This window comes from Arachis duranensis, chromosome 7, assembly GCF_000817695.3.
Source record: "Arachis duranensis cultivar V14167 chromosome 7, aradu.V14167.gnm2.J7QH, whole genome shotgun sequence".
Lineage (NCBI taxonomy): Eukaryota > Viridiplantae > Streptophyta > Magnoliopsida > Fabales > Fabaceae > Arachis > Arachis duranensis.
The window spans coordinates 30805448-30816775 of NC_029778.3; the positions used below are offsets into that span (position 1 = coordinate 30805448).

Genomic DNA, 11328 nt, shown 5'->3' on the forward strand with positions numbered 1-11328 from the left:
TTAATATTTTTATTTTAATATTTATATATATGCTTATTTATTGATTTTAATATGATGAGTTAATAATTATTTTTAAAAATTTATTTTTAAATTTTTGTTTATATTTTATATTTTATTTTTTAATAGTTTATATGTAAAATATAAGTTGTATAGTATAAATTGTTAAAAATGTTTAATTTAATTTTCATAATTTTTGTAGAGAATTATTGCATTTTAATAGATAATAATGTGATTGAGAGATGTTAGGAATTTGATTTGAGAGAAACTGAAATTGATTTTGGAAAGAACATTAATGATTCTAGACATACAGTAAAATAGTAGATAATAAAAAAGATAAACAATAAAAAAATATATATCACTTACTTATCAAAAAAATAAAAATTTTTATATAACACTTTTATATTATAATTATTTTTTGATTACCTATCATCACCCCAAAAATATATAAGGTTTGATGATGCTCTAACCTTGAGGGAAGAAATCAGTTTTGGGCATACCACTCATGATTCATGAATCACTATGTTAATGTGTTTGTCGTGTAACTCTTCTCAAAAGCAATATTAATATTCCCATCTTATCGCAGAATACCTTCATATTGTTAAAATTTCATTTATTTCTTTATTTGGGTTATAGAAAATATTTTCTTATTAAAGAAATTAAAACATTTTTCTTGAACATTTTATAATTTTCTGCTGTGTGATGTAAATATTGATTTTTATATTTGATTTACATTTGTTCATTATGAATATAGAAAATTTTTAATGGGTCAAATAATTTTTTCGGTCTTCCATCCATCGAACTACTAATCCAATAATAATTTACTAGCATAACTAAATCAATTGTTAGTTCAATTTTGATAGCATGGAGATTATAAAAGGTGAATATTGTAATTAAAAGTCTTAGGAGATTATAAATACAAATGATATCTTTATTTTTTATTTTTTTATAATAATTATTTTTAACTTTTGTTAAAAATACTCTTCAACGTAATATGACCTTTTCAAATACAATTCAAATCAGTTTGCTGGGGCCATGAGGTCCACAAGATAATTCTAGCACTTTAATTTTAATTTTTAGCCCTAATGGAAAAAGAACCCTTTTATCATGCATCAGCTCAAAAACTTGAGGGGGCCCCATTTAGCATCTGAACAAATCTACCTGGCACACTGTCACTGTCTTCCTTTCTTTAATTTTTATATTTTTTTGCCCCTTTAATTTTTCCCCTGCCATCCACCCCTTAATACTTTTTCTTTACTGTTTCCTTTGTTCCTTTGTTCCTTTGTTCTAATTTATTACCCTTTCCTTAAAATATCATTTTCATTTGGGTAAATACATACTAACAACTTTAATGATTACAACACAAAATCTTTGACTGGCTATCTCCTTCACAACTCAACTATAGTGCACTGATAGTATGGACCGAAATTATATTGTTTTTGTGAATGAAATTAATTTGGATTATGATATAGATTCTAATGTTTTTGATAATTAAATAAAACGATTTTCGAATACGAAAAAGTTAATTACCATCACCTTAAATTTAAATTTGTGACACAACAAGTGTCATCAATAGTTCAAAACTAGACAAATTATATATATATTAATAATACGTAATTCCATACAAAATGTAACAAGCCTACAAAAACAAAAACATTAAAAGAAAATTATAGTAGAACTCAAAAGACTGAATCCCAATTAATACATACAATGTATATTATTGTTTAAAATTGTAACTGCAATCTAGTTGTCTTCTTATGATGTCTTATATACATACATTTGATTGAGTTTGAAAATATAAAATATAATTTGATGATAATTAAATATTATAGTCTTAAGCTAAAAGTCTAAAATTATTTGTGATCTGTGTATTTATTGTTCAAAAAAAAATAGTGCTCATCAAAATTAAACAATAGTAAAATAGGCCTAAAATCAAAAGTATTCATTTTATTTTTTAGTGGTACAAGAGTATTATTTCTGATATCAAAATAAATAAAAAAAAATTCTCTTTTTTGGTCCAAAGTCAAGCAACCAAATTCACCCTTTTTTTTCTCTTTGCAACCTATGTGATTAATTTCAAAAACAAACAAGAAAAGGAAGCTCGGATTATGGTTTAAATCAAAAGGAAAAAGTGATTACTAAATTTAAGAAATAAAAAAAAGAAAAAATTATTAGAAGTTATGACACAAAACAAAAATCAAATAATCGAATCAGAAAAAAATCATAATAACATTTCTATCTTTATGCTTTTATTTTAGTTTGTTGAAAATGTCTTTCTTCTACATGTACTATTCGAGTAAGATAGAAAAAATAGAGGTTGTAAATCACTGCTACAAATCAAAGGTGAAAAACAAAATTTGGAGCAAAATATTTGATAAATGACCCATATCCTTGAAGCACCAAATGAGAAAGGAAAAAAGAGAAGCAGCTAGGTAAAGATGTAAGCTAACTCTAATCACTACTGCTATTTCGTCTCCTCTCTACATTACTACTCTGATATTTAGGGCAAAAGAACAAGTCAAAGGTGTTCAACCTAATTCAAGTTTTGGAGGTGTTACTCTTCTTTAAAAAAGATAAATGGCCAGAAATTGAAATAAGGAGAGTGAATACATTGTTTGGATTTTCATATCTTTCAAGCTTTATCTTTTTCTTCATGCATGATTTCATATTAAATTTTTTGTTTTTCAATTTTTATTTTTCTTTATTTCTTATCAATAGAAAAAGGCATTAAGTGAGATATAGTAAAAGTCATTAAAAAAAAAAGACAAAGAGAGTAATCTTAAAAAAGTTAGAAAATTATGTTAAACTCTTTTGTTTATATTTTTATCTTGTATTCATGGTCTTGAGGAAATTCTCTTGCTAAGTTAGGTGAGTACTTAATGGTTAAAAGTCTAAGAAATGAATATAGCTAAATCAAATTTGGATAGAAATTTGATTTGTCCCAAATAAAATTGAGTGAAATCTTAAAAAAATTGGTGATCGTAATCCTTGTGAAAGATAATAAAAAATCCATCATTATGTGGAAACCAAATCTAAGTCACATTGCACATTGTAGCTGGTCTATAATACATGACTATATCATTTTTTTTTCTACGTTTTTTTTGTTTTGTATTGAAATTGGATAAAATAAAATTATCTCATGCTTTATCTATTCGATAGAAATCATAGCAACCAAAAATAAAAAATTTTTCCAGTGTCAGATCAATCATAAACAAACAAAATAAAATTATTTTCTAAAATATCGATCAACTTGACAAATTTAACAGCCAATAAATTTTAAATCCAATTTGAAACTAATGTAAATGAGTTTAAAAAGGAAGCTGTAGATTCAACTACTTCTCTAGTCTATCGATTAACCTTCACATTTGTTATGGTGACACGTAATTTTGCATATTAGAGTGCAATGAAAGTGCTCCGGAAAACCATTATTTTCATTGTTCTGGGTTTGCTTGGACGATATTGATGAATGCAAGAAGTTGTATAAATTGTGAGTCTTAAGTAAAAATTAATAAAATTAAAGAACGTACAAGTTATTGAATGTGTGCGACCAAAAAGAATGTTAACGGGGCAAGGCCGGGTGGGAGTGCCTCTCTGTTTGAATGTTTTCTATTTTCCAACCCTAAATTCTTTCCATCCTATCCTCATTGTCAGGGATTTCCATTTTCCACCTCTTTATAAAAATTTCTAATGAAGAAACTTGTAAAAAATTAAAAAAATCCAAAAAAGATATATCTTGTCTTGAACAAAAAATTTATTAAATTTCAACATCATAAACTGAAAAGTAAAATAATATAACATCATGTTAGTTTCTTGATAATTTAAGTCTTCACACAAGTTTCGTGTCGAAATATTTAAATTAGTAAATATAAAGGATAGTTTAACTATATATTTCATGTATTTAAAAAATTTAGAAAAATGGAACGAGAATTCTTCTGTTAGAATTTTGAATATGTTTCGAGAGAAGTGTGCTTCTATTTCCTCACTCAATGAAAAATATATAGTGGCATCCCTAATTATGTCACTATTCAAGTAAAACGACTATTTCAACTATTATAAGTTATCAACTTGTTTTTTTTCTTCCTTTGTCATCAGTTTGAATCTTTGCTTAAGTACCTTTTTAATTTTAACACTTTAAAACTGACGTGGATTGAGTTGTATATAAGACCAATTCCTTTGAGAGAAAGAGCTTATAGAGTCTTTTAATTTGGCGAAAGACCTTTTCTATGTCTTAAATCCCTCCTTCATTAATATATACAATTATTTTCCATTCTTTTCTTAAACAATAATTAGCGGTGGAATAATAATCAGCTTTTTTTAATTCCATAAAAGGAGAGATTCCAAACTTACCAATTACCCTCAGTGGAATAGTAATCAACATAAGCTCCTAGATAAAGCAAAACCTAGCTAGCTCTACTATTCAGTTTCTCTAGCAAAGATTCTGATCCAGTTAATGTACACATAACTTTACCACATTTTGTTCAATCACCCACATGGGGTTTTATTCATTTTCTACATACCTCCCTCACACCCAGAGAGAGAGAGAGAGAGAGAGAGAGAGAGAGAGAGAGTTAACTATTATGGTTGCTAAAGCAATGCAACCTTTCACACGATCTTACATGTGTGTTGTGATGATAAAGAGTAGCAATGCAAGATGCATGAAAGCAAAAATAAAGAGCGTTATTTGACGCATCACGTACATTATTTAGAGGAATGCTAAAATATTTATAAAATTTATTATTTTTTTGTCAACTGTTTAGTTATTAATAACGTTTAAAAATTATAAGCTAAAAATATATTATTAGATTATTATACTAAAAAAATTAAATTAATAATTAAAATTGTTGATAAAATAATAAATTTTATTATTCCGTTAACTTTTTTCTATTATTTAGCGGTTTGTTGGTTTTGGATATATATGTGTATATATAATATAAATATATTCTCTTTTTAGTTATATATATATAGAGGAAGAATTAGATTCCCAAAAGTTGGGACGGTGTGGTGCGACCATAATAGTTTGTGCACAAAAGACAAATTCACAAGTGGGTTTGATTCTTTCTTTTATCCAGTTTTCAGTTAACTTTCATGTGGATTTCGTTGTGGGGATTTTATCTCTATCTATGAAGTTGTCCTTGGACAGAACAGAAAGAGACAGTTACTTACAAGAGGTTACAACATCTGAAGCTAAGAACAACCGCTTCATGATATGCTCTATCTGTAGCTATCAAATTTGTTTTCTCATACTTTATTTTATATATATATATATATAATTTTTTTTTCTTTCTAAAAGAATAGTAGGACTATATTTCAGTGGCATGCCGGCAAGTTGGACCATTTTTCACCTGAAGAAGCTTTGAAGGGCATATGCATGTTAGTGGTAAGGATACTTTCCTTTAAAGACAAAAAGTGAAGGTAGACAATCACAAACAGCTAGATAGTGATTATGGGCTTGTGTGCAACGCTATTCTATAGAAACGATTATTTACTTAATAGCCGTATCTTTTGATATACTGACAAACTCAAATTGATTCTTAAATTATTGTTTGCAGACAAAAAAGCTTTTGTTTAGAGTAAATAAAATTTTTTAATCATCACAAATCACTACGAGAAACATCCAAAAAACAAAGGAAAAGATATTTTAACAATCGATATCATCTAAAATCAACAAATAATTTATCAATATTTGATTTAATAAAAATGACATTTTAGCCATTGATTTACGTATTAAAATATCGACAAAGTTGTTGTCTTCTTTATTTTATTTTGTCTATTTTAAACCAAAAAAAAAAAACAATAACATTATCATCGATTTCAATAGCGACACAATTTTTATTAATTATTTTCATTTAAAAAATAGAAAATTATTAAAATAAATTTTTACGGCAAAAAACTCATCAAAAATTGTTAAAACCTAATATATCATAATTAATATGTCAAAAATTAATATTCAAATTGAGTTAATGAAAATCAAATATATTTTTTAATGAAAACAATCAACTATAATGTGAAATTATAATACAGAAGAAAAAGTCGAAAAATAAATGACAATACTATCAAATAAATCAAAACAAAACCCTAATAGTTACGGGTCCTGATAATCATCGTCGTCATCATCCCTTTGGTTCTGCTGTGATGGTAGTCTAAGTAGTAGTATAGGTGTTTATATTGGTATTGTGCAGATGACGAGGTGTGTAACACCCTAACTTTTAGCACCTCATAACCGTACTAAAAGTTTGAGCGCTACTTACCTCTATTCCTTTAAAACTTTAATTAAGAAACATGAAAAGTTACTCTTAATCACTCAATCACAAAGATATATACATATATTCACATAATATTATATACATAGACTTATTCGAAGATCCTCAAATAAAAGCCCTATTCCTCTGAAATTTCCAGAACAATAAATGACGAAAAAAAAATAAAATCTAAGATTAAACCAAAATCCAGAGAATATGAATACATATATATAAAACTTTGTGGGTCGGTCGCGACTCCTTGCCAAGGGTTCCTGAACCTGTTGTTGAAAAAAAAATCTGTAAGGAGGTGAGAACTTCGTCCTCACAAGTTCTCGGTAGGGATAGTGAATGCCGTGAGATTAAGGAAATAGGTTGCAAATAATTGCTTTATAACTTTAAAATAATTACCATTAGAATTCCTTAAAACTTCCTTTAAAGACTTTAGTTCATTCTCTTCAATATATATTACTTTGAACAAATCCCATTTACGTCAGTTTTTGAGTTACAGTAATCAGTTCTCGACTATCTTAATCCTTGGCATATACAAGAACCAACAAACATAAAAAGTCAAAAAGACACGCAATACAAGAACATAAACAGTTCACGCATAAATTAAGTACAAGGAATTCACAAACAATAAAGCACAATACGTAGAACATTCAAACAATTCATACAAATGCATATGATGAATGCCTTTCCTATGCAGGCCATGAGCTCATGCGTCGGTTGTCTACCCGCAACCTGACGATGTTACTCGGGGAAAACCCCAAATATCGTCTCTTTACCATGTCAATTAGGCACAATTATCATCATGGACAAACCCATGTCAATTAGGATATCTTGGCATCACGGTAAGAGACAGGCTATCAATTAGGTGAACATTCCTGCATTAACAATCTCAGGCTAACAATCAGGCGAGCACTTCCGCATTAGCACTTTGACACAAAGCCCATTATCTTTTTCTTTATTATGCATCCACATTACCAATTACATATACACATGATGCCTAGACATCTTAGGCTAGTTTCACAAGCCTTTTTCATCAGTTTTCATTATGTATCATGCACTTTCTTAAGCAATAAGTAAGTATTTGGATGAGAATTTCATGCATATATTGATTCAATCAAACACGGTTAATTATATGCATTTTCATGAGATTTATGCAAGATTTACTTGATGCTATGAATAAGGCAAAAATCTTGTGATTATAGCAAGACTTTGATGCATTGTTTGGTTGATGATAAGTGAAAAGAAGCAGAGGAATGGCAAGGAAGAAGCAGAGAAAACAATGTTGGTGGCCAAAGTTAGCTCACCAATGTTGCCTCAAAGGTTGAGGGAAGAAGACAATGCAACATTGGTGGCCAAAGTTGGCCCACCAACGTTGCTGGCAACGTTCTGTAAAAGAGATGCAAACATTGGGGGGAACGTTGGTGAACCAACGTTACCCCCAACGTTCACAAAAAATCTCAAAGCTGGAGCTGGAAGAATTGCCTTGTGTGCGTACGCAAAGTAATGTGTAGGTACGCACAAGAAGAAAAATTGCAAGTGTGCACAAGCACAAGGCAGTGTGCGTACGCACCAGGATGCAATGTTGGAGGGAACGTTGGTAACCAACGTTACTCCCAACGTTCTCGATAAGATTTCATTTCTAGAGTTGGAAGCTTTTCCGTGATGCGTATGCATCGATGACGCATACACGTGAAAGCAAATTTTAGCCAGTCTCGCAAACGCGTGGACAACGCACAAGCGCAAAACGCTGTTTTGACGCGTACGCATGGGTGACGCGCATGTGTGGCTGGACGAACGTTGGTGCACCAACGTTGAGTCAAACGTTAGTGGCAACTCTCAATCCTTCTTCAAATAACGTTTGACTCAACGTTTTCATACAAACGTTGATCACCAACGTTGATACCAACTATTACAATTGGGCACCCATGCAGAGTATAAATGTTAGTTGCCAAACGTCCCTCATTCACGTCACTAAGAGCCACTTTAACTTGCTTCAACAAAGGCCAAAGCCCAATCCAAAGACTTGAAGACTGAATGAAGGAAGTGTATAAATAGCATAGAGTTTAAGTTAGAAAGAGGTTAGGAAGCAGGGGATCCTAATTGGGCAACCCTGAATTATGATTGAATGGCCAAGGAATTGTGATTCAATCACCTAAGATTGCCAAGAGATCAATGAGTTGCATGGATTGAGGAAGAGATAAGAATAAACTTGATCTGGAGAATACAATATCTCCTGAACCCAATGAACTTCCCATCTCTGACCTCCACATTCTTTATATTCTAGTGTTTACATTTATGTTCAATCATCCCCATTCCCATTTAATTTCCTGCAATTTACTTTCTGTACTTTACATTTTGCCATTTACTTTCCATTATTTACATTCCTTGCCATTTACGTTTTCCGCCATTTAAATTTCTGCAATTCTTAATTCAAATCTATTTAGTTCAACTAGAACATTCCTCCGATCACAACTAGAAAATGGATTAATATAGATAGATTTACAGACAGATTTAGTCTTTATTACAGACGGATTTTTGGTTACCAACGAAATTACTGACGGATTTTGTCCCTCTGTAAAAGCCCCGTCGGAAATTATTTACCGACGGATTTTTTTCCGTCGAAAAATTACCGACGGATTTTTACCAGTTACAGATGGATTTTCCCTCTGTAAATTATTCATCAATTTCCCAAAGACGACGAACTTTCCGACGGATTTTTCGTCTGTAATTACAGATGGATTTTTCGACGGATTTTCCATCTGTAATCACAGACGAATTTTCAGACGGATTTTCCATCTGTCATTATAGACGAATTTTCCATCTGTCATTACAGACGGATTTTTTGACAGATTTTTCGTCTGTAATTTGAACCTTGGAAAATCATTTCACACTCTGATTACAGACAGAAAATCCGTCTGTAAATCCATCAGTAAGGTAAAATAGAATTTTTTTTATTTTTCCAATTACAAAATAAACTTATTTTCATACAAAATAAATATAAATTTAATACAAATTTTTATCTAATTTGTATTCAAATATTTATAATATTTCAAAATATAAACAAATTCATCGTATTATCAAACTAAAAAAAAGTACTATAAACAAGCAAGTCAATATAATTCAAAACATAAATAAAGTGTATTGATCATCAACTATAATTCTTAGTATATTGTTCAACCATACTAAAACTATCGGCTATAGTCTTCAGTGTCATCTTCATCCTCCTCATCATCATAGTCCTGATCCGAAGACATTGAGGGTGGCGGCGGTGGCAGTGGTAGTGGAACTGCACTAGAACTACTTGATGCTCTAACCTTCTCATAATAGCTAACATAAGCCTCATTCCATCTCTTTTGTTTCAGCTTTTTCTTCTTGGCCTTTCTAATTGCCCGTTCCAACTTTTCTAACTTCTTTTAAATCTTTTCCAAAAGAGCCAAGCTTGTATCTAACAACTTACTAATACGCTCATCTGTTTGTTAAGTAACACGCTGAAAAACCTCTTTTACACTTTTTCCACTCCTCACAGAGAACAGTAACAAGAAAATCAGACCAAATACCTCTAGCTTCCTCCATAAGAGCAGAAGCACAACTATTGTATGAAACCTGCATAAGTAATTTCATTCGGAAATGCATACAACACCACAAATGAGATGAAATTAGTTTATCCCTCGGGCATATATCAAATCTTCTCTTTTTTACCCTTGGTTCATATATGGATTTCTACAATCATGGTTCTAAATGTGGGTTCAATATCAAAGACAATGAGAACATAGAGCAGTGCTCACCAAGGCATGGTTTATCAAAAAGTGCAATATTTCAAACCCTATTATTATTTCTACTTAATATTCTCCTATTTACTTGTTTCAATTTCTATTTTCTTCAGCATGCAGTATCCTGTCTTTTATACCAATCACTCACATGGGAAGGATAAATTCATATCTGTACTCATGTCATGTACTAGTTCGTCACTAATCATTTAAATCATTGGTACAATTGCACGGTAGTTGCTGTTGAATTCTGAGTCATAGTAAGAAAGCAACTGGCGTAGAAGCCAACCACCATCCCACAGTGTCTCTATAGATATATTAGAACGACAGAAGAGGCTAACTAATGCATCAATCACCTGAAAAATATACCATACATAACATAAGAATTAAAATTTTTATTTGGATTTGAATAGTGTGCCTAACAGTAATCCATAGGAACTTTAAAACAGTCTACATAAACTATTGCAAAAATAATAAACAAAGTAAAAATTATATCATAACAAGAACATACTAGAGAGAGAGATTTACCTGAAATCTACGTACAAGAGGACTTGATCCCACATCAGTAGCCTGAGACGATACTCCATAATGCTCCTGTAAAACATGGTAATTATAAGGAAACCAACTATCAAGCCATGGAGCTTCTAAATTATGGCAGCGAGAAGTAAAAATAAAGCAGTTAAGGATGCACAGAGGGAAGTGCAAACCTTGATCTTTTCATGATAATACTCAAGCTCACTACCAATTCTGTCCCTAGCTAAGCTATTTTTTGGAGAAAAAAGTTGCTCTTCACCTGAAGCCTCACCAACCAAAGCTTCCTGCAAGAATATGCAATGCCAATCAGGCATCATATTAGCCATACATCAAAATAAAACAAAACTGAATATTACTAGGTTGGCTGGTTTTCAAACCTTCAAATGATAGGCAATTATCCTAGGGCATACATCACAAAAAGGTGAATTTTGAACATAATTCACATCAGTTTATATCGTAAAATCAACCATTGTGTCAGTTCACTTATAATTCAGCACTCATACTGAACAAGGCAGTCTATGCCACTTAATCCTTTCAATTGTTAGCTTAATAGCTTACTTCTCTAGAAGTGATTATAATCTAAGCCTCTAACTTAACATGCCACCCACACGAGCACTCTCTTCCTCCACCACTACTTTAAGAAGCACCCCACTCCCACACCAAGAACACAAGTGATAGGTGCCCTTCAAGCCCACCCCTACATCAATCATAGAAGTCATTAAAGGCACTCAAGAGGTGAAGTTTTGATCACAACTTAAAGTAGCACAGCTGCATCAAAAAAC

General features: G+C 30.9%; 1 long non-coding RNA gene across 1 annotated transcript; it reads right to left on the reverse strand.

Annotated features, from left to right (window-relative positions):
• Positions 1-10317: 10317 nt before the first annotated feature.
• Positions 10318-10862, reverse strand: LOC107458761 (uncharacterized). Its single transcript, XR_008001353.1, has 3 exons — positions 10720-10862; positions 10541-10606; positions 10318-10368 (listed from the first exon to the last, which is right to left on the reverse strand). It is a non-coding gene; the product is annotated as an uncharacterized LOC107458761 (long non-coding RNA).
• Between the last annotated feature and the right edge of the window lie 466 nt (positions 10863-11328).